A 23313-nucleotide genomic window follows, 5' to 3' on the forward strand; every position below is an offset into this window, starting at 1 on the left:
TCTTTCTTGTGTGGTTATCATATATTTCAATTCAGAATGAAATTTTAACATGATCATGGATTGACATGATAAAGCCAATTAAACTAAATTTGTAGCTGTACCACATGGGCATAGGGTGCAGGTACTGGCACGGATGCTAATCCAAGTGCAGATACGACAATGTTTCAAAAGAAAACTGGTGTGGGTGAGTGAATATTATATAGTTATTTAAATATTTAGTGGTCTTATTTATTTGTATTTACATATAAACGTTTTGGCTGGTGCTAGTTTAGTTTGGTGCACATTTTAAAAGATTAGCTTTGTCCCAATTCAGCTGACCACATCGAACGTGCTATGTCAGAGAAGCACTAGCATCAGTACTAGCACCAGCTCCAGCATCAACATAAACTTGTAGGCAAATGAACACAACTATGTCCTTCTACTTGTTTAATTTTGCTCTCATTATCAAAAGGCAATTAAATTATGCTCATCAATGGAGCTATGCATACTATGTAACACTGAGACTTAATCAACTACCACCAATGTGGTACATACTTGAGCAAAAACCCAAGCTTAAATTACCACGACACCATTGAATGGGATCAATAAGCTGGTGCAAGGCAACTAGCCTCCTTGAAAGCAGCAAGTCACCCAGGCTTATATATGTTGTTAAAAAAAGTTCATAACAAGAAGTTATTGAGTTTGAGAAGTGGAAATCCAAGACCTACTTAGTTATGTCTTGACTTTTGAACTCAATTATTGGATGCTAACATGGCTGAAAGGTTCTTATTCCATGGCATGAAATGAGTAAGATCCTTGGACACATAAGGGTATTGTCATATGTGGGCTTTACCCTGAAGGCAGTTGATAAACATTAAAATGGGAATTACTTGAAAAACATACAAAAAACTGCCTAAAAATGTGCCATTAACAAATGGTTGCACCGCTTTTGACCATCATCAGATCGACACTCAACCTTTCAAGTCAACCCTCAAACAGCCATCACTTTACAAAGAACATTAAAATGGACTATTAAAATACTATACTGCCCATTTAATCAAAATTATATCTAAAAAATGAAAAAACAATGTCATGGCCCTTGCCGTTCACAAGACAATGACAGAAAAGCGATGAGGGGTCCATGCCATCAATGCCAGAGTGCTCCATTTGGCCCCTCCTCAATCCATCTCCATTGGACCAGGCACAGCCACATCTAGTCTGGTGTGTGCAGCTTCTTAAGTTTTTTTATTTTTATACAGACATCTTTAAAGATTTAATTTTATATACATATAGGTGCCCCTCTAGATATGAGTACTTCTGCTTAGTGTTGATATTCATTACTTGTTTAAACATTAGATTTCATATAGTACTGATTTCGTGTAGTACTGATTTTACATCTCCAAACAGGGAAGCAAGCATGCATGTCCTTATTGTGTTGGTTTAGTTGCGATACAATGTGTATGGGAAAGATACTGAAATTAATAACATTAATGATGGAGATAAGGGAGAGATGGCGCTGACCCGTTGTTTGCATTCCCAAAATTTACTTTGATTTTTGGAGTTCTTCAGAAATATAAAATTTTATTTTTTAAAATGAGAATAAAAGGGACTCACCCATCAATAGAGAATCGATCATTCCAGTTGCCTTTACTGGGGGCAACTGGAATAGTGTGGTGTTTGAAAAAAAATGTTGAATATTTGATGTTTCGAATTGTTGAGAAAGTTTTGAAGTATCATTTGAAAGTATAAACGATTTTGATTTGAGGAATTTTGAATTAAGAAATCTTTACAAATATCATTTGAAAACCTTTGAAAGATAATATGTGTATTTTAAATATCACTTTTCGAAGTCGATTTAATGTTCTCTTAAGAATTTAAATAGTTTTAAGATTTTTCTCTAATTTGATTACTCCTAACTAGAGTTTCATCTCATCTTGATTAAGTTCTTTTACAGAGGTGTTTATGATCATTTGTGACTTGTACAAGTGAATGTCAATACCTTGACTCTTTATGATTGAAAACAAATTATTCATTCCTACCATATCATTCATCTAAGCATACCACATACATCATGATTTATTTATAAACTTATCTTAAATATTCTCATCAGGAGAGAAAAACATGAAAGTGAAATGATGTTGTAGATCATCAAGTATGATTTCAATATCGAGTCATTACTTGAGTTTTAGTTTTTATGAAGCTGATAAAGGAAAATTTCAAATATTAAATCTTGGGAAAGTAATATTCAAAAGAATGGAAGAAAGGAAAGACAATATTTTAATCTAAGGGGAATGAAGAGAAAGAGGTTTTAAAAATCACTAAAGAAAAAAAAAATTAAAAAGAGAGAAATATGTATACATAAACGTACTTATATATATATATATGAATGCTCGTGATAGGAAGGTATTAACTGAAAGAGAGAGAGAAGAAGAAGAAGATTTTAGAGAGAGAAAGAAGAAGATTTTAGGGAGAGAAAAAGATTTTAGAAAAAGAAAAAAAGATTTTAGAGAGAGAGATAGAGAGATCCGATAAAATGAGAATGGAAATATTTTTATATGTGAGCAAAAAACAATAATCATTTCACCTATTACAAGGAAATATAGTTTTTCCACCATTGTGTATGGAAGAAAATCAACCCCACATGAAATGGAGAATAACATAAGAAAGCTCTCATTGGTATCCCTAATCAGGTAGTTAAGAGAAATGCTAAACATAAGAATGTCATGAAGATGTATTTTAACATGTATACATTCGTGACAGGTTTTTTGGAGTTGAAGCACCAGCACCAACATCAACATGGGTATAACACATATGTGACAGCCATTTAAAAACACCAATGTGACATACGTTGTATGCAAATGAACGCACTTTGTCCTTCTACATGTTTAATTTTTCCCTCATGTTTAAAACCCAAGCTTAAATGACCACGACTCCATTATATGGGATAAAATCAATATGCTAGTACAAGGAAACTAGCCTACTTGAAAGCAGCAAATCATAGCTGGCTTACGTTATTTAGAAAAGAGCATTAAGAGAAGTCCTTAAATTTGAGGAGTGGAAATCCAAGAGCTACTTAGTTATGTGTTGACTTTTGAACTTAATGAATGGACGCTAACATAGCTGAAAGGCTCTTATTCCAAGGCATGATAAAAGAACTTTGGGACGGACTACATGAGATTTGTACATATCACCTTGAGCAATTGAGTTTTGATATTACAACATGGTAACACCATCATGTTGACAAAGGAAGACCAAGCTGTTTTTAGTATATGTTTTTAAACTCAATGCCTTTCATTTTTAAACTTGATTTTTCTCGTTTATAATTATATGAAACGAAGTCCAATTACTAATAATTTGACGGGAATCACAAGTACTGAGTGTCGGGTCCAATGGAAGGAGCATATTGCTGACAAGGAAACTAAACAAAAAGTTGTGCTTTTATTGTTGCACCAATAACAAATGCCAAAGATATGATGCCTACATATAAAAAGAAAACAAAATAAAATAAGAAAATAAATCATAAGCCTTGCTTCAAGAGAAATTCTACCAAATCAAGAATTAAATCTTCAACTTTATGTCATTCAAGTGCTGGGAACAAAAACCCTAAGTATACCTAAAGGAGAAAGAAAACAAGCTAATAACACAAGTAAAATAGCAAGAACATGAATAGAGCAGCCTCATTTCTAATCCAAGAAAAGGCAAACCAATACTATACTTAGCATGATCCTAGAAAAAACACTAAATTGTAAATTAAAATAAAAAAAAATCAACCAAAAGCAAAGTGAATGACAAATTGGTCTAACTCGATGAGAAAAATCACTTAAAACACTAGGAAACTATAAAATGTGATGGATGACGTGAGAACACTAAAAGGGGACATTTATACCTATGACACGTGTGAGAGACACGATAGGGACACACCTAAGACACTGCTAGGACATGACATTATAGTGAAGCATCGCAAAATTATGAAAATTCCCCAAACTATATACAAAATGCCTATAAAGTACTAAAATGCCTCATGGTGGCCAGATTCCGGCCAACTTTGACAACTTTAAATTGTGGAATGTTCGTCGACTGTTATTTTTTATTTTGTAATTGGTTTTGATCATTTTCAGTCAGTTTTTATTTTTTCTTTGGTTTTGATTTTTTGGAATCAGGTGTTACTACATACATTTACAAAACTACGCAAAAGATAAATTTGATTATAGATTCATGCAATGCGCTTTCTTAGGGTACAACGAATCACACAAAAGCTACCGATGTCTCCATGGTCCATCATGACACATGTACATAGTCAAAACATTGTTTTTGATGAATGTTGTCTTCCTTTTAAAGCTCTAGGAAACACTACTGGTGGTCGGACATTAAGCAACAGTTCTTTTCAACAAGGCACACCAGAATAAGACTGGGCGTCGGGCTGGGTACCCAACCTTAATCAGGATCGGGTGGGCCTGATAATATTTTTTAATATATACTTTATTGACTTTATATATAATCGACCCCTTGCAATACCTATAGTTGGATGATTGAAACCAACAATGTCATTCCCACCTTTTTCAAACATTAAATTCTTCAAGGCATCGTTGGCAGCCTTCAATATTTAACATTTACAAGGACTTAATTATCATTTAGTGTTAATTAAACTTGTCATTACGTGCATAAACTAACACAAAATCATTTCCAACTTGTCAAGAGAATACTATGATACATTAAAGGCACTCTGCATTTTGGACTTAGGATGCTACAATATGGCTCATTAAATCTATATGCCTTTTCAGATGCCGATTGGACCGGCTTTTCAGATGAAGAAAGAAAATAAATCCTTCCTTCTCATGGACGTAGGCACAAAGGCAGAACCACATTAACTTTCTCTAGCCTTTATTCGTTGTCTTTGTTCCCTTGTGGTTTTCACTTGACAAACAATGACATGAAAATTGGTGAAGAATGATGAAAAAACCATCTGCAACAACCATAGATGCTGTTGTCCTAATTTTGAGTGAAAATCAACTGAAATCCGGTCAAATTTGCAGTTGAAAATCCACAAGAAAAGCTCTCCTTAAGTCCTGAATATATCCTAGTTATGCTTAGATGATGAAAATAACCAAAAAAAAAATAAAAAATAAAAACTGATTGAAAACCTTACATATATGGGGTAACATTTTCTACATGGATTTTAAACGGTCGACGTTCTACCGATTTTACGACGTACGTCGTGCTCCTCCTGCTACCAACTGAATAAGTCGCCGGCAAACATGCTGTAGCTAAATAGTAGGCTTCGTTGTCTAACCAGACAAAACCCTGTTTCTGATGGCTTGACGCATCTCGAAACCACCACATGTGAATGCCATGGAGTTGACCGGACGTCACCGGATTATAAACTCCTCACATGTGCATGTCTTGTTATATGTAACCACCAACCTTTCACCGCGTTAAATGCATGGTCCACCTGAGAGGCATAGCATATCTTGTCGACATGAGTGTCGTGTCCTTAGTTTGATTTTTAAAGGTGTACTGTAGCATATACATAGAACACTTAGTAAGGGGAAAAAGCTCGCTTTGCCTCTAACGGACCTCCTAATTTACTTCAATTATTTAACTTTAATCAACAGTTTCAACTATTTGATGGTGTCAACCCTGTCAATCAACATTAAGTCGTTAAATGTAAAAATAAAAACAAAAATCCTTGCGGTTAGATTCATCCTAGCAAAAAAGTTGCATGCTTCTATGGAAAATATCTTCGTTTTTTTTCCTTTTGTTAAAAACAAAATTCTTGCTTTCATGTTGAAAACATTTATATATATATATATATATATATATATAAAAGAGAAAAAAAAGAAAGAGTCACCAATCAATAATATATATATATATATATATATATATATATATATATATATATATATATATATAAAAGAAAAAAAAGTGATGGACATTCATGACATCGACAGCCATCAACCATGGGATGCATGAACGGCCGCATGGGAGAAGGCAAACCGCCGAGGTGCTACAGCGATGAGAAAAAAGCAAAATAATAATAATAATAATAATAAGTAAGAACAAGGTCACATAAGTCTATAGTAAATGAACAAAATACATGTAAGACTGATGCCGATGTTGCCTCTCCAACTTCGCAAATCAATTTCTTCCTATCGTAGTCTATCATTTATGGTGATGTTCATTACAGACCACCTTTTAGCCTTAATTTTTAAAAGTGCTTCATAGTTCCTTTTTAAAAATATATATATATATATATATATATATATATATATATATATATATATATATATATATATATATATATATATATATATATATAACGTTCTGCTGTTAATTGAGCAAGAAAACTCACTTAGCTGGCTTGAAAAGACATAATATAGTTATTTTAATATGAGAAACTGAAAGCCTTGAAAAAATAGCACGAAAATTTTGTGAGCTTTATATGTTCAAAGCCCCCAACGGCACACTGTGCTAGACTGCGGCTGCCAAAAAAGCAGTCAGAGTTAAAATTAAACATTTTTTACGAGGAATAATCAATTCAAATCATAGTTACAAATAACATTTTAGAGTTTTAAACAATGAGGTTTTTTTTGGTATAATGCGATGACCTTAAAAAAACAAAAAAATGTGAGAAAAATATGATAAATTTTTAAAAATTTATAAAAACTAAAAATGTGTGGAAAATAAAATAAGTGAGAAACTAATAACACAAACATAAAAAAATAAGTATATTTGTAATAAATAAAAAATAAAAAAACTATTTGACATTAAAAAATAAAAAATGTATTAAAGATGCATTTTTTTAAAATGCATTTTTAATGCTTTAAAGGACAATTTAATTTATCACGTGCGTTTTTTTGTGACTAGGGACCTCAAATCCTCGGACCATCTTGAGATCTATTCAACATTGGCCGCTAATGCAATGCATCAGAGATGTCGGAAACTTGGATGGATATCTATAAATCCTATCCACAAGATTTTATGTTATTAAGAGTGCAACTAAGTTTCACAAACTGGTGTAAGCATTAGAGCGTCAGTTTCATTATTTTTATGTTAGTGATATGATTACAACCCATGAAAAAGTCCTCATTTCCACCTCTTGCTTCCCGAGTCTTGCGCTGCGTCTTGCATGTATCAGCTAGCGTGGTTCCTACCTCATTTTTTGGAGCAATGCCAGCTGTCGGCCTCTATACATATCGGACAGGGACACTATCACCCTCTACGGCAAAGGTAGCAACTTTGTCGTCCTATACTACAAGTGTCCTTGACGAGTCATTTGGTAACAGTAACAAATTGTTACATAAACTTCTTTCAGATTTATGAAATAATCTAACAGTTCATGAAGCTGCTTAAATTTTTAAACAGATTCATAAGACAATAACAATTTGTCATCTTAAAGAGTAATGAATAGCTCTTGCTGGCACAACATGTTTTTTTTTTATGTTTTAAGAGATCACTTCAGCTTTTGAAGGCCAATTTTGTCATTTATTTGTGTATTTTAACTTTTTTGTGAATGATCGCCTGGGTCAGGCCGCTGCCAGATACCTGGTACCCTGCCCGAGTCGGACCTGGAAAAAAGGAACCCGGGCCGTTCCGGGTTTGCTCAATAGGCTTGGGTGGGCCCGATAATGAGTTTTTTTTAATTAATATATATATATATATATAATATTTTATTATGATTAATTATATTTATATAATTTTTTTAAATATATTTTTAAATTTAATCGGGCTTGGGTTTTCGAGTCGGGCCGAGCCCGGGCCTAGATTTGGATGTCGGGCCAGCCCGATGCCCAGGCTTCACCGGTTCCATGAAAAGTAGGTGAAAAGTTTAGAACCCCAACTATTTATTGTGGTTTAAAATTGGGGGTGCTCTTTGTCATTGGTCCATTTGTTGGGCGGCATTGTGTAATTTCCTTCATCACCTAATTCTAGTATATTTCATCCGTTTACCAGATAATAACTTTCAATGTTTAAATTTCTTTTTTTTAGAAAAAGTACTATTTAACATCAAAAGCTTGTTCATGTGCCATTTTATTCTTGGGATTCAAGGAGACCCATGTGGCCATCCTTTTCTACTAACTGGGTTGATTGGGCTAGCGTTGGTGCGCTCACTACTTTTTGGAACCAAGGGGCACACGGACAATTAGTGGTTCTCTGAAATATCATTTTTTCTTCTTTTTTTTTTAATTCCATATATGTGAGGAAACAAAAGGATTTCTGGGCCTTACAAACTCTTTAATTAAAATAAAATTGCTACCATTGAATGGACTTATTGTAAGTGATATAAAAACATTTATGTGGTTTTAGGTGAGCTTAACTTTTTTGTGCTTTGGCAAGCCAACCCCATGTGCAGCACATAATATATATATTATATAGCTGCTGCCAAGGGTATCATATACATAGGACTGGAAATTATTTGGACCCAACAGCGCAAGGGGGCCGGCAGGGGACTTAGCCCTGCCTCGAAAATAATTTTTAAAAAATTTGCATGTAAATTTTAAAAAATTTCATTTATCTTATATAAATTTTTTGAAAAAAATATATTTTGACCCTTGTCAGTTTTTTGAAACTATAATTTCGCTTCCCTCAAGAAAATTTTCTAGCTCTGCCACTGGTATTGGCATGGCCCATTTGGGTATATTAACAAGATTTACTTTCTTGAAATACTTTTAATTTTTTGAAGGAATAAAGAACAAAATTGTGTATGGCAATTTTATATTTAGTTGCTTGAGTTATGGATTTGTATGATGCAAAATAGCTAGTCGAATGAATTTCTTTTTTATGTTCTTTTTTTTTTGTTTCCTTGAACATTGTTCTTTCTTCGTTATCTTTCACACATGGCTAGTGTGGGCAGTTGCCCACACAAACCCATATAATTTGGCCTATTACGTAATGCTGCCCTTCAATATTTTATTAGGAATTTGAGGGTTTTAAGATTTTTCTAAAGGTTTTAAATTTGAGTTGTGCTATGCATTATCGCTGCTTATAAGGAAAAGCAATTTTTAGCACCACTTTGGTTACAAGTTCTAGTCACTCTTGAATCAAAATCTCTTTCTCTCTCTCTCTTTACATACTTAAAGTAGTTTCAATAGAGTTGTCTTATCCCAAATACAAGACTAATCGGTGGCAGAGGAAAGTCGAAGTGTTAGTAAAGATGACAGTTTCATTGACCTTATTGATGTGGTTCTGCCCCGCATCATAGAAGCTAGGTTGAGATTTATTCTCATGAAGGTAACATATAGAGTCTTTCACTGACCAATTTTATATTTAAAAACCAACCTAATTGTTAGGTAAGTAGAAAGAATATTTCATTTTACTACCTAACAAGAGAGCCGAAATTCTTACTTTTTTTTCCATTCTCTAGGGTGCTATCCCCTTTCGATACTTCAAATGATGTCTCTACTATGCTTCTACATATCAGTACCCCATTTTTGCAACAGAATAAGTTGACGCTTCAAGAACTCAAAATAAAGACTAGCTGTCTATCATCCTTGCCCGTCCAGTGCATTAATCCCTAGGGGTAAAAACAAACTTAATTTGATAATATGTTGGTGAAGATTGCAACCGTTTTCATGAGAATTAAGGTCTACTAACCTAACTTTATATATGTTCTCAATTTTTCTTAGCATATTTCATTGCAAACACAACTATCTTTCCCCTTGAAGAAAGCTGTGGAGCTGCATGCATGGACTTCTAACATCTAACTTCAGCCAGTTGCCCCATTGAGTTCTAGTGCCTAGATAGAAATTAAGATCACTCGGATCTCTTACCTCAAGGGGCATAAAAAAGCCAGTTGTGTGAGATTTGAATCCTATGCTCACTGTCATGCTTCATAAATTACTCATGTAGGGCTGCAAAAATGCAAACACAACACTCTATCAAGGCCTTGAAGCAAACCAGAACCTTGGAAACATAAGTCTGAGGCCTTTGTGGACATTCTATGCCCAAGACATTTTCTCCAAGTAATCATAAAAAAGAAAAGACATTATGATCTCTATATTTGAGCCCCTTAATTAACATTATTAAACAAAACATGATCTCATGTCTTATGAGCTTCAACAACCAAAGAAGAAATCTGATTCCCATGCAGTCTGTTCTTTCAAGTCATCCATATGCTCCAAACACCCATATGGAAAAACACTATCCAACATCTCATTAGCCATCCTCTGGGAAGACTAGAGCTAAACCACCATTTTAAGCTTAGTTGTCATGGTGGAACAAGTTGTTATGTTGGTATTGAACCTCCTCTGAGACAAGTCTCTTGTTTTCACTGCTAATCAAGCTACAGTCAAAGAAGATGTGATCACTTGTCAACCTTTTTTTTATTTTTTTATTTTTATTTTTTATTTTTTTTACAGCAAATCAAACAGCGATTTGCAAGTGCAATGTCACTTTTTAGCAGAGAGATATGGAGGTAGCTAGAGTTCGCAACTTGGAGCGAGAGAATGAAAGTGAGTGGAGAGTTCTCTTCAATCCAGAAGCTTCCTCTACTCATGCCTAGGTCAATGGTGCCTCTCCATGAAACTAGCGTTATCTACCGGATGGTCTTCCTCTTTGTGCACTGCTCAAGCAAAAATGATACGGTGTTGCCATCTTTCCTGTGTTCTGCTGACTAAATCCGCCGCCTTATCCTCTTCATTCGGTGCCTGTGGGTAAATCCTTCCCTCTGTATTCATGTATATGCTGATCGTGAGGGTTTATGTTTCCCCACACCCAAATAAAGCATTGAGGGTGTCCCATATGTTGAAATGTCCTCCATGAACCTGCAATAGTTTGCTGGTTGTCCGAGCTACAAGTACCCCGTCTTCAACATTATCTGGTTGCATTGTCAATGTCATGCCTTGAAAGAGTAGCCGATGTTCTTGCTCTTTGCCCTCAATTATATTTCTCTTTTTTCTAGGCGTTTCCACACGGTCAGTGGGTTAATTAAGACATGATGAGCCTGCCTATGCCATTTCACAAGCCATCTCTCTCTCTAAGCCCTATGTGTCACGAGATAGTACTGCAGTTGCTTTGTTGTCGTTGTTGCAAGGGTTCGAGTTCAATCCTTCGTGCTACAAATTAAGTTAAGCTATTGTTTTTCCAATTTCATCTCAGGTCTCTTGGGTACCATCTCACTTTCTTTTGCAGGACATTCATACATGTTTGTGCTACTTTCTTTGTTTATTAGTTAAAGTAGGAGGTTGTTCTTCATTTCTTGTGTTCAGTTGCTTGATTTTCTATATGATTGTTTTGGGGAAGGACTTGACTCTGATTTTATGCTGTTCATTCGTTTTTTTGGTGCTCTGTCATGCCCTGCTAGGATGTTGTTTTAATTTTAAGACCTCAAGTTAGTGATGGTCATGAGTTGAGCACATCTCTTGGCATAATTTGTTTGGGTTGTCTGGATGGTCCATTGATTCGCCACTCTATGTAAGTCACATAGTATCCATTTTGTTCATATATTTTTCTTTTTCAAGATGGGTGTATTAGATTTGGCAATGAATACTTTATAGCTTTGGTGCTCCAAGTCTTTTCGATCTTTCAAAATTTGATTGCTAGTGTGGTTGTGTCTGATTTCAGTGAATTCAGTCCTATCTCATCTACACACTTTAGCTAGATATCCAACTTCATGGGAATGACCAAGAGGCGTCATTTCCTAGACCTACATTGTCATAAACCGAGCTTACTTGCAAAAAGCATTGATGGACCACGGTTGGGCTTGTGAATAACACGTCCAAAAATGGCTAATAGGGCATGCATCGAGATTCTTGTGAGACATGAAAATCCTGAAATTAGGAAAATGAAGCATTTAGTGACTGCAAAAGTACCTTTTTGAGCTTGAGTGTGCAAGACAGCTCTACAGTGTGTTGTTTTGTCAAATGAAAAAAAAAAATGGTGACTATCTTTTTTGAAATAAAAACTCGATGTTCTTGAACTATATGTTTTAGGAATATGTGTTTGAAGAACACAATATCTTTTTTCTCCAAGCACTTTCTTCGATAACCAGCTTTTTATATTCCAAAATGAATTTTGTTAATGGTAATTTTGTGAGGAAAACCTATTGGTATAAATCCCCCCTCTTACTTTATGTTGATATTAGTAATAACATCTAGCTCCCTCCTTTTACATCGGAAACATGATGGGCACTCATAACTGGAGCCTCATGGTGGAGAGATCAATAATTATTCTATTTGTCAACTTTTTCTGTTCTCTCTTTCTGTCTCTAGAAGAATGGATCCCATGAGGGGAGAGCCTTCTTCAGGCCATTACATTGATACATAGTATGAATTGCATGTTATTTCACAAATTAAATAGCTTTGGGTCATGGTGATCAAGGGCAGTTTATACCGACACTCCTTTGCCTTTCCAGAAATGTGTCGCGTCAGTCATGTCTTCAAATGAAAAAATGTATAAGAATGCAGTATTTGATTTTATTGTATGAAAACTCATATATAAAGAATGGAAGACAATGTGTTTAGACATTTCTCTGGATTACCTACTGCAAAGTACCGGAAGACAAGTTGAAAGGGCACACCTGCTACAAGACAAACTAAGAAAACGGGAGAACTTACTCTGTTACAGAAACAGGATGGGTTATAAACGAGCTGAGTTCGAGTTACACAAGCTCCACTCAGCGTGTTTGTTTTTTATTTTTTTGCTACGTGTTCTAATTCTCTCCCTTTTCTCATTTTTCAATTCTCCATCCCTTCTTCTCTCTCTCTCTCTCTCACACACACATTCTACTTCTTTTTGGTCTTCTTCTTCGTCTTCCTCCCACCTCTTTTTTTTTTCGTGGGCTACAACTACAAGCCGCGAACCAAGTAATAGTTTTTTGGTTTCGACGCTAGATTATAAGAACCGGTATATAATTAATTTTTTATTTAAGCAATGAAATTTAGATTAGTACTCTTCACATACTTTGTGTTAGAGAAGAACAAATAATTATTGCATTTGTTTTTTTTTTTCATAACCCAAAGAAGTTGAGGATCATTATTCATTGACCAGCTTAAATAAGTAGACCTTGAGCTCACACTCAGTTAACTGAGTCGAGCTCAAGCTTGCCTCATAAAGCTTGACTCAAGCTCAAGCCGAGCAATATGCCAGTCGTGCCAAGTTCAAGCTGGCTCAGCTTGAGCTGGGCTCGCTCGTTGAACATTCCTTAGCACTACATTGGCCATGGCCAACACTGCCACAAAGATGAAAAAAAAAAAGTGCATTTACCATCAATACACATAACTTTTTGCCACAAAGAGAAGGAGAAAAAAAAAAGTGCATGTGCCATCAACATAGAAATAAATTTGAGAAAAAAAGGTTGTGTCAACTGTATCAGAGAGAGTGAGAGAGAGAGAGATTTATTGACAATGTAGAATGGAAGCTTAAGTATCCTATAGTAGCTAAAGGTTTAGGGATTTTAACCTTTTTTACATTTTTAGTAAAGCAGCCCCCTCTCAACATGATACCTTGTTGAGCTGAGCGAGGCCAGTAAAGTTATACCCCTAAAGTTATTTTAAGGACTCAAACCTGTCTCAAGGGGTGTAGCATAGATGATAGGGTAGGGAACGAGGCAACATGTCCACACTTTGATTCCCGTGAATGCTACTCTCTTGGGCTGAAAAAGGTAATGGTACTTTGTCAAGTTTTAGGCAGCCCATGGCCTTCCCTAGTGATGGGGACCTCAATAAGGCCCCATGGCCTTCTAGACCCTCAGCCCCCATTGTGTAGACATGCACACCCAATCCACAGTAGGACATTGACAGCATCACGTACTAGAGTCATTATGTCTAGAGTGATTTAGCAATGAAGCTCACCTCAAACCCAAGCGAGTGCACCCAGCTTGAGCCAACGCCAACTGAGAGCACCAGACCTTGGTGCAGCACCAGATCGGTCTGACCCAGCCGATTTGGATGCACTCCATGCCATGAGCACACACGCTTAGTCCATGTGTCAACCAGGAAGAGTGCCATCATAGCAAGATGCCACCCCTGCACCATGTCAGCACTAGGGTGCATCCACTAGCTCGCACAAGAGGAGTCATTGGTAGCTGATGACTTTCTAACAATCCAGCCCAACTCGACCAATGGGAGAGCCCATTTTTGAATTCTTTTCGCCTTTATAGGAGGTGCACCTTTTGTCACGGGCTGACAACTTCGGCCCATGCGGCGCGACAAGAACCTGATTGCCCCAAGCCTTCAAACCGCTGAACGGGACGCAAAGGTAGTTTTGAGAAAACGGGTGTATAAAGAATGCTTGTGAATAAAGAAATCTCGCAATGTATTCGCTTGGAAAATTAGTACATCACGAGAAAGATAAGCAAGGAGAATGATCTCGACTTTACTTATATAGGATGGCCGAGGCCTCTTACAGGATTCTCATGTCGACCACTCAAAACAAGAGATCCCAATACTTGACACTTAGACCAGTGGGAGGGTACTTCCTTACAAGTAAACATGCATAAGCAAATGACTCATCATAAGCAAAATGACTCATCATAAGCAAAGGAAGCACAATGCAAAACAAAGCAAAGGACTGTATAGACTCCCAGACACAGGAGAACAGGCTCTCCCCTTCAAGTCATGTGTCATTTTCGGCGCCAACAGTTTCATGATAGGCCTTGACTTCCAGCGGGTAGTGCTGCTTCATGCGGAATGCATACTCCCAGATGGGGTTGTGTTCGCCTATCCACTTCACTTGGTACTTCTTCGGCTCCTCCAAATAGTTTGTCTTGTGTCAAAGAATCTCTTTCATTTGACGGTCCGCCGCTCGCTTGGTAGACGGGGCTCGCTGCAGGATCGGGTCTCGTTCTGGAACGCTTCTCTCGGGGTCTTCCTCATCGACATAGAAGGGCTTCAGGTTACAAACATGAAACACTAAATGCACCTTAAAGTCTGGCGGCAAGTTTAGCTTGTAGGCTAGCTTTCTGATTTTCTTCAGCACCGTGAAGGGTCCCTCATACTTGCGGATCAATGACTTGTGTCAACCACGGAAAATGCCTGTGCGATCAGGATAGAGCTTTACGAGGACTTGATCAACCACTCAGAATTCCATTGGCCTTCGATTTCGATCTACAAACTTTTTCATTTTTTTGGCGGCCTTGTGTAAGAGCGCCTTATCCATTTCCGTCTGTTCCTGCCAATCGCGAACGAACTGGTAGGCAAAAGTGGGTCTTCCCTTTTCTTGGGCTGCAAGGGTATGCGGCATCAACGGTTGTTGTCCAGTGGCTATTTCGAATGGACTATGACCAGAAGACTCGCTCTTCTGTAAATTGTAGCAAAATTGAGCTACATCCAACCATTTCACCCAATCCTTTTGATTCGCACTAGCATAGTGTCGAAGGTATTGTTCCAACAATTCGTTGATTTGTTTAGTTTGGCTGTCCGTTTGAGGGTGGAAACTTGTTGACATTAATAAATCTGAACCCAACAAACGAAATACTTCGCGCCAAAATTTTCCTGTGAAGGGAGAGTCCCAATCACTGACAATGCTTTTCGGCACGCCCCAATGCTTGACTATATGCTTCACGAACAACTCTGCCATCTTTTCCGCGGGACATTCTTTAGAGGCTGAGATGAAGGTGACATACTTTGAAAATCTATCCACAACCACAAGGATGGAGCTGAAGCCGTCAACTTTGGGCAAGCTGACGATGAAGTCTATGGAGAGGCATTCTCACGGACGTTCTGGAATAGGAAGAGCCTCCAAGAGACCGGCAGGCTTCTGGTTTGTTCATTTGTCCTGCTGACATATCAACCATGTTTTCACATAGGCTTCAACGTCGTCGCGCATCTGTGGCCAGTAGTTCGAGCAGTGCCAGTGTCCACTCCTGGCCAGGATGGCCAACCCATAATGAGTCATAACACTCCTTTAGCACGAACACTCGTCTGTCCTTTGCCATCAATAGTCCATCTTGTAGTCAGAATCGTCGCGTCTTTTCACATCTGTTGTTTCGACCAAGTGCTTGGCCACTGGGTCCTGCTTCATGCCTTCTCGAATCCGCCCGAGAAGAGCACCCTCGAGTTGCGCTTCGGATGATGTTATCTGGGTAGTTGCCAACTCCGCCTTCCGACTCAGTGCATCGGCTACGACGTTTGTCTTCTCTGCCTTATACTCCAATGCGAAATCAAATTCTGCAAGGAATTCCTGTCATCGAGCCTGCTTCGGACTCAATTTTTTTAAGTCTGGAAGTAGCTTGTGGCTACATTATCAGTTTTTACGACGAACTGGGACCCGAATAAGTAATGCCTCCATGTGCGAAGACAATGAATAATGGCCGTCATTTCCTTTTCGTGTACGGAGTACCATCGCTCTGCGTCTTTCAGCTTCCGACTCTCATAGGCGACTGGATGACCTTCCTGCATCAAAACTCCGCCAATGGCAAAATCTGATGCATTCGTGTGGACTTCAAATTTCCTTGCGTGGTCGGGCAACCTGAGCACAGACTCCTGCATCAGGGCCCTCTTCAACTTCTCAAAAGCGTCTTCTTCGAGCTCTTTCCAAGCCCAAGTTCGGTTTTTCTTTAGCAAATCAGTGAGAGGCGCAGTTATCAAAGAATACCCCACAATGAATCGTCGATAGTAATTTGCCAAACCAAATAAAGAACGTAGTTCTGGTACATTGGTTGGCGGTTTTCAGTCTTGAATTGCCCTCATCTTTTCTGTGTCCATTCGCAGTTGACCTTTTCCCACAATGTGACCAAGAAAACTGATTACTAGTTGGCCGAATAGGCACTTCTCGTGCTTCACATAGAGTTCATTTTTCTCCAATACCTCGAACACTGATTGCAAGTGTTCCACATGGTCCCTCATGGAGCTGTTGTACACTACAATGTCATCAAGATAGACTACCACGAACTTATCTAAGTACGGATAGAATATCTTGTTCATTAGAGTCAAAAAAGTGGTTGGGGCATTCGTCAACCCGAACAGCATTACCAAGAATTCAAAGGCACCGTAGTGAGTGACGCAAGTGGTCTTTGGCTCGTCGCCGTCAACAATCTGAACTTGCCAATATCCTGATCTGAGGTCCAACTTGGAAAACACTTGAGCTCTGCCCAGTTGATCAAACAGATCTGCAATCAAAGGTAAGGGGTACATGTTCTTTACTGTTACCTTGTTCAATGCCCGATAATCCACACATAGCTTTTTGGAGCCATCATGTTTCGCTTGGAATAACACTGGTGTACCAAAAGGACCTTTGGATGGTTTGATTATACCTCCAGCTAGCATCTCGTCCAACTGTCGCTGAAGTTCTCTTAATTCTGTAGGGGTCATTCGATATAGTGTCATTGCCGGGGCTTTGGCACTAGGAAGGAGTTCGATGGCATGATCCACCTCACGTCGAGGTGGCAGCCGTCTAGGGAGCTCCGCAGGCCTTGTTCCTGCGAATTCCGCTAAGACAGGCGCAAGCACCTCTGGGACCAAACCAGGGGAGTCATTAGTCACTTCCCTGATTGCCACCAAGTACGTCTCTTCGCCGTGCTTGAGGCCTTTCTTCAACTGAATGGCAGATATCATTGCGGCTTTGCCCTTATCCCTTTTTATCGATGTTACTGGAACCATACAATAGGACTTCTCGTCCATGATACTGATACTGCGTAGGTGCGGCATTGGGACCATTTTCGCTGTACTGAAGAGCTCTATGCCTAGGATCATCCGGAAATCATCCATTATGACCACCAAGAAGTTGGCCATTCCTGACCATCTCTCAATCTTCACAACCGCATCACGGGCCACTTCGTGGATGGGTTTGGCTTCTGAGTTCACCGCCTTCATGCGTAACTCTCCCCTCTCAAGGGTTAGGCCCAGTCTCCTCGCCTTCTCAACTGAGGCGAAGTTATGCGTGGGCCCCGTGTCTATCATAGCCAATGTAGGTCTTCCATTTACCAGGATTTCAAAGTACATGAACTCGTTAGAAGGTGTTGTTGTCACTTTCACTTTTTCCTCCCTTTTTATAGTGTTCAGAAGTTGAAGTGCACCCTCTTTGTTCCTTCTCCTTCTTCACCTTGTGCCGCATTAGCAGATTGCCTTGAAGAACTTGCTTGATTGTCCCTATTTACACGCTTTGGACATTGCCTCCTTAAGTGATTACCATCACAAAACAAACATTTCGGCACTATATTCTGAGAATTGTCGTTTATGCGAAAGAATGTTCTTCTTTCGACTTGGCACTGAGTTGATGGTTCATCTTTTCGTTCCCATCGATCCTCTTTCTTTTCTCCATGGTCAGGCTTTCTCGACGGCTTGAAGGCGTTAATGTAGTTCTTGCACTGAGTATCAGCCAAATGTTCTACTATCACATAAGCATCCTCCAAGGTCTCTAGGTTACTCCTTTCCACTTCGGATTGTGCCAGTCCCAAAATAAAGCAGTTCAATTTATCTTGTTCTTGCATATCTGGCACATCTAACATCAGCCTCTTATAGGCTCTCACGTAATCTCGCAAGGATCCGGTATGTTTCAGTTCACCAACCATCTGATAGGCATGGCGTGTCGCATTCGGGGGCATCAGTAAGTTCTTAACTTTCGCTGAAAATCATCGAAAGTGTCTATTGTGCAAATCTCCTTCTGAATGTCGAGCTTTTTCTTTATCCACCATGCCACAGCATCGCCCTCTAGCAACATAGCCGCAGTCTTGACTTGAAGGTCGTCCCCCATAATGCCTTGCAAGTCCATGTAATACTCTACTTAGAATAAAAGGTTGTCGATCGTTCGACTATCCCGAGTTCCGTTGTATTTAGCTGATCTCTGAACATCGACCCTCGCTGGCCGATCGTCACTTCCACCTACAGAGATCGGTCGTTGTAGTGTGTGGTTCTTTACCTGAAATTCCTTGACTTTAGCCTGTAACGTGGTCACTGTGTCAGTCAGTCCCCGATTCATGGCCACTAGGTCAGCCACTTGTTCCCAGAGTACCTTCATCTCGTCCTTCATTTTCCCGAAGGACTCAGCTGCATTACCCAACGCATCTTCATGAGTAGTTACGTCGGTAGCCAGCTTGTTCACCATCTCAGTCAGGTCTTCCTGACCCTGGGATGTACTCATCTCGTCAGAATGGGCTACCCCCTTGCCCTTGGCACTTTGCATATTGTATTGAGTCGCTAGGGCTTCTTCCTCTTCGATCAACGATCGTCGGAGGTCTCTTTCGATCAACGATCGTCGGCGTGTAGTTCTACACCGACTATCCAACCGCTTTCCCAGATTGAGTTGAACCTATGCTCTGATACCAGTTGTCACGGACTGACAACTTCGGCCGGTGCGGCGCGGCAAGAACCTGATTGCCGCAAGCCTTCAAACTACTGAACGGGGCGCAAAAGTAGTTTTGAGAAAATGAGTGTATAAAGAATACTTGTGAATAAAGAAATCTCGCAATGTATTCGCTTGGAAAATTAGTACATCACGAGAAAGATAAGCAAGGAGAATGATCTCGACTTTACTTATATAGGATGGCTGAGGCCTCTTACAGGATTCTCATGCCAACCACCCAAAACAAGAAATCCCAGTACTTGACACTTAGACCGGTGGGAGTGTACTCCCTTACAAGTAAACATGCATAAGCAAATGACTCAACATAAGCAAAGGAAGAACAATGCAAAACAAAGCAAAGGACTGTACAGACTCTCAGACACAGGGGAACACCTCTAAACCCTTTTGATCTTGCATTTCATCATGCATTCAATCATGCATCGAATTTTTGAGAGAGAAATAGAATAGCTGCTTTTCTTTTTTGGTAGCATAGTTCATCTTCTTCTTCCTTGTTTCTCTGTCCATCGTGTGAAGTCATCTTTTGAGGCGAAGAGCAGATCGTTGGATCGAGATCTCCACCATCATCGAACCCTCCTCACTCGCCCTGCTAGGCTCCATTGTGAAGACCCCTGCTGTCGGCCATATCCCCCTCTTGGTACTCGTGTTTCTTACATCTTTGTCTATCACTATGACGTCCTTGTTTAGCAACTATGCCCTGGCCACCAGCTCTTCCATGTAGGAGGAGGAGATCATGCACATCTGCCCCCTCCCTAGCAACTCTTCCCCGAACGTGGAGCTCTCCCACAGGCATGCTAGATCTAGGCTAATCTGCACGAGATTGACAGAGCCAATTGATCAAGTAGAGAAAAAGACCTGGGAGGCATCAGGCTGCACGATGAACTATGGAGACAATAATCGCGATCCATCTCAGCACAACCATAAAAACTCTAGGTCTGATCCTCCCAATTTTGTGTCGTTTCTGCCCTACCCGATTTGATTGATCATCGCATTCTCAGCATCCTAGACACATCCTAGAGACCGGATCCAACACCAACACTCAAGCCAGTGTTAGGTTCACCAGCTATCCTTCTTGGGAGCTCCCACACTTCCGACAAGGGCTGCCCTCAACCAAAGGAACCTATCACGAGCTAGCCTAGCACTAGGTTGATGCATGCCTACAACACCGCCGAGGGTAGCCGAGGCCTGATGAGCATAGCCGAGAGCATGAACATGAGAGAGGTCGAAGGCACCAACATGGCTTGTCGCGTGCTAAGGGCGTTACACGCTGCACAGACGTGAGAGACTGCATGTGAGGAAATGGACGAGTCCGGTCGAAACTCAAGTGAGGGTAAGGCCGAGGAGGGTCTCACAGGCACTATGGGCCATAAACAAAGTGAGGTTAACAGTCGAGGGCAGCCAGGCCAGCAGCAAGACAAAGTGGCAGTGGTAGTGACTAGCAGCTGGGATGCGAGCGAGGCTGATGGCCAGGCCAAACTAGTTGACAGGCACGTACAGATTTTCAGTGAGGCTATCGGTCCGAATGAAGTAAATTCTACGAAAGGCCTTGCGAGCTTAAGTGAGGTTAAGTGCAAATGCAAGAAGGAAGCTGGGTCTAGACTCAACATGGGGCCAGGGCGGACAACGCCTAGTTGGTTCAGTAGAAGAGACAGGATCGGGTCAAGGTCAGGTCTCAATGGACTCAGTCAAGGTAGCATTCTTCTTCAATAGCCTAGGGTGAACCTACGTGAGTGCGGGCAAGAGCCCACTTTCCCTTTTCAGCAGAATAATGATAAGCTCATATGCAACCTGAGCAGGTGCGAGCCAAGCGCTCGGTTTATTTCATGTATCAGTTTTATTGTTCTTTGCTTTTGTTCTTTCTTCTTGAGTATCGTCTCAGCTCGAGACAGTGATTGCACCAGTTCGGTCTAGGCATATAAAAGCTAAGACCATGTGTTGTAAACTCTAGTCTGAAATTAATCAAAATTTGAAGTTTCTTCCTCTTGTGTGGAGTTTCCTTGATGGTTGTGTGGACAACCTTGAGAAATTCTCTTGCGTGAGAGGTATTGCCAAAATCGTCCAGAGGGGCAGCGGTTGGTTGCTACCACCGGAGGTTTCGAGAGCATTCTTCCCAACCGAGGGATTCGGGGTGGGTTTATGGTGCATTCTCCTCGACCATGGAGGAGTTCAGTGGCTGAGATCCCACCGGGAATTGTAGAGGAAGAAGATGGTGCCCGTTGCTCTCGCAAGTCTTCAAACCGCAGATAAGTATCTTTCATGGTCTACCCCCATCTGAAGAAGCCGATGCTCCACAGGATCTTCACCATTGCCGAAACTGTAACGAGTGGCGTTTTGGGGTAGGTTGGACCTGGATCAGGTCCAGACCTAGACCCAAATTCCACCCGTGTGAAGAGGAAGGCTCGACACTGGGGCTCTCCCTCTTTGTTGCTCACGCTGTTGGGTTTTTTATGCAAAGGAATAGGAGGCGCAAGAAGGAGAGGCAACGGCAGCGGAGATGGAGGGTAGCGTTTCTGAGTTAAGCCATCTCCCTCCCGATCTCTCTTTGTTCTGATCTCATTCTCGCCCTCTGGTCTCTCTCCCGCTAGCTTCCTTTCACCCTCACTGTCTCTCACTCTCGCCCTCTATCTCATCTCAAGTTCTCCCCACCTGAGCCCTCCCTCATGGACTCCATTGGTCTCCCGCACTTTCTCCTTCATTCGCCTTTACTCCTTCGTATCTCTTGTGTCTCCCTCAACTGAACCATCTCCTTCACAATCAGATGCTCTCTTCTATCATCATACCTATCTTTTGATATTTCTCGTGCTTATTCTCATGCTTTTTAGGGCTATTTTGGATTTGACAATTGGAAGGGTGCACCTTTCCCCTCATACCAGCAAATAAATGGTGTTGGTGGCGACAAGAACATATAGTCTTGGCCGTTTGGGAATCGGTCGAGCGTTTGGGGTGGATGCTGGGGACACTACAGCAGCTAAGACTCTCTAAGAGGGGTGAGTACAGCTAAGCAAGCCTAATTTTATTGGATATTTGCCCTAAGAATGTGTATAATCATCTTTTTAACATGATAGGTTAATATTTGAAGCAAATAGGAAGCATGGAAGACTTTTTGATAATGTGATGAAGGTTTAGGGCTGTTTTAATGAACCCATAATGCATGTTGTCGTTGATATAAATATTTCGTAGCTTGTGGGAATGTTGGGTCACATGTGAAATTGTGATTTGAAGGAATGACAAAATGTGTAAATTATCAGGGTTCGAGCATACACTAGGGTGCTATAATAATGTTTGTTTTGTGGGGATTCGATTAATTTTACACCCTTACTAGTGAGCTAGAATTGTCATTGTCGAATTGACAAATGGAGAAACATGATTGCTAAAATGATATCTCAACTAAGAAAGCAAGTTGAAAGACATCTAACTGATAGGTTGAATCGAGGTGTTGGAGTTTAAATCAATCGGTCATAATCTCAAAAACTGAGAAAAACTAATTAAAGAGCTCTACGGGCCGATGTACCTTTTAGCACCCTATTGAAATGATGACCGATGCCTCAATAGTCATATTTCTTACCTATATGGATTTTAGAGTGAAATGAATGAAAAACTTACTGCTTTGAATTTATGTAGGTGCACAGGGCATGTCATGTGGACCTTGAGCGATAGGATTTGAAGCTTGAGGCAATTGTGGGTGTTTGTGGCAATGCACGACAAGTATGACGGCATTCCATGCAAATCCTTGCCTGAGGCCAAATATGAAGTGTTCTTTTTAGCATCGTTGGATCCTATGATTGTGTTTTGTTGAATGAGGTGTGATATAACATGTTTATTACCACATGAATGTATGTACGTGATTGAATGATTACGAGATTGGTTGACTTATATGCATGTTAGAAATTATAATTGCTTAGAACAGATTAAGTGGGGTAGCAAATCGAGTGTTTCTTTGACTCTGATTATACATTAGTGAGCATCCTAGCTTGATATTTGCATATGAATGCTATGAGCCAATCATGTGTGGAGACTACTCTCTGTGGTTTAGCGAAATTTTAGTATGATGTGATTGTTATGTTTCACTAATGTGAATGATATGAGATTGTTGTATGCATT

At 39.7% G+C, this 23313-nt stretch overlaps 1 long non-coding RNA gene across 1 annotated transcript; it reads left to right on the forward strand.

Annotated features, from left to right (window-relative positions):
• Nucleotides 1-10422: 10422 nt before the first annotated feature.
• On the forward strand, nt 10423-23187 carry LOC126409916 (uncharacterized). The gene is made up of 2 exons (XR_007572816.1): nt 10423-10624; nt 22834-23187. It is a non-coding gene; the product is annotated as an uncharacterized LOC126409916 (long non-coding RNA).
• Nucleotides 23188-23313: the final 126 nt, after the last annotated feature.

The sequence above is a fragment of the Nymphaea colorata genome, chromosome 3 (genome assembly GCF_008831285.2).
Source record: "Nymphaea colorata isolate Beijing-Zhang1983 chromosome 3, ASM883128v2, whole genome shotgun sequence".
NCBI lineage: Eukaryota > Viridiplantae > Streptophyta > Magnoliopsida > Nymphaeales > Nymphaeaceae > Nymphaea > Nymphaea colorata.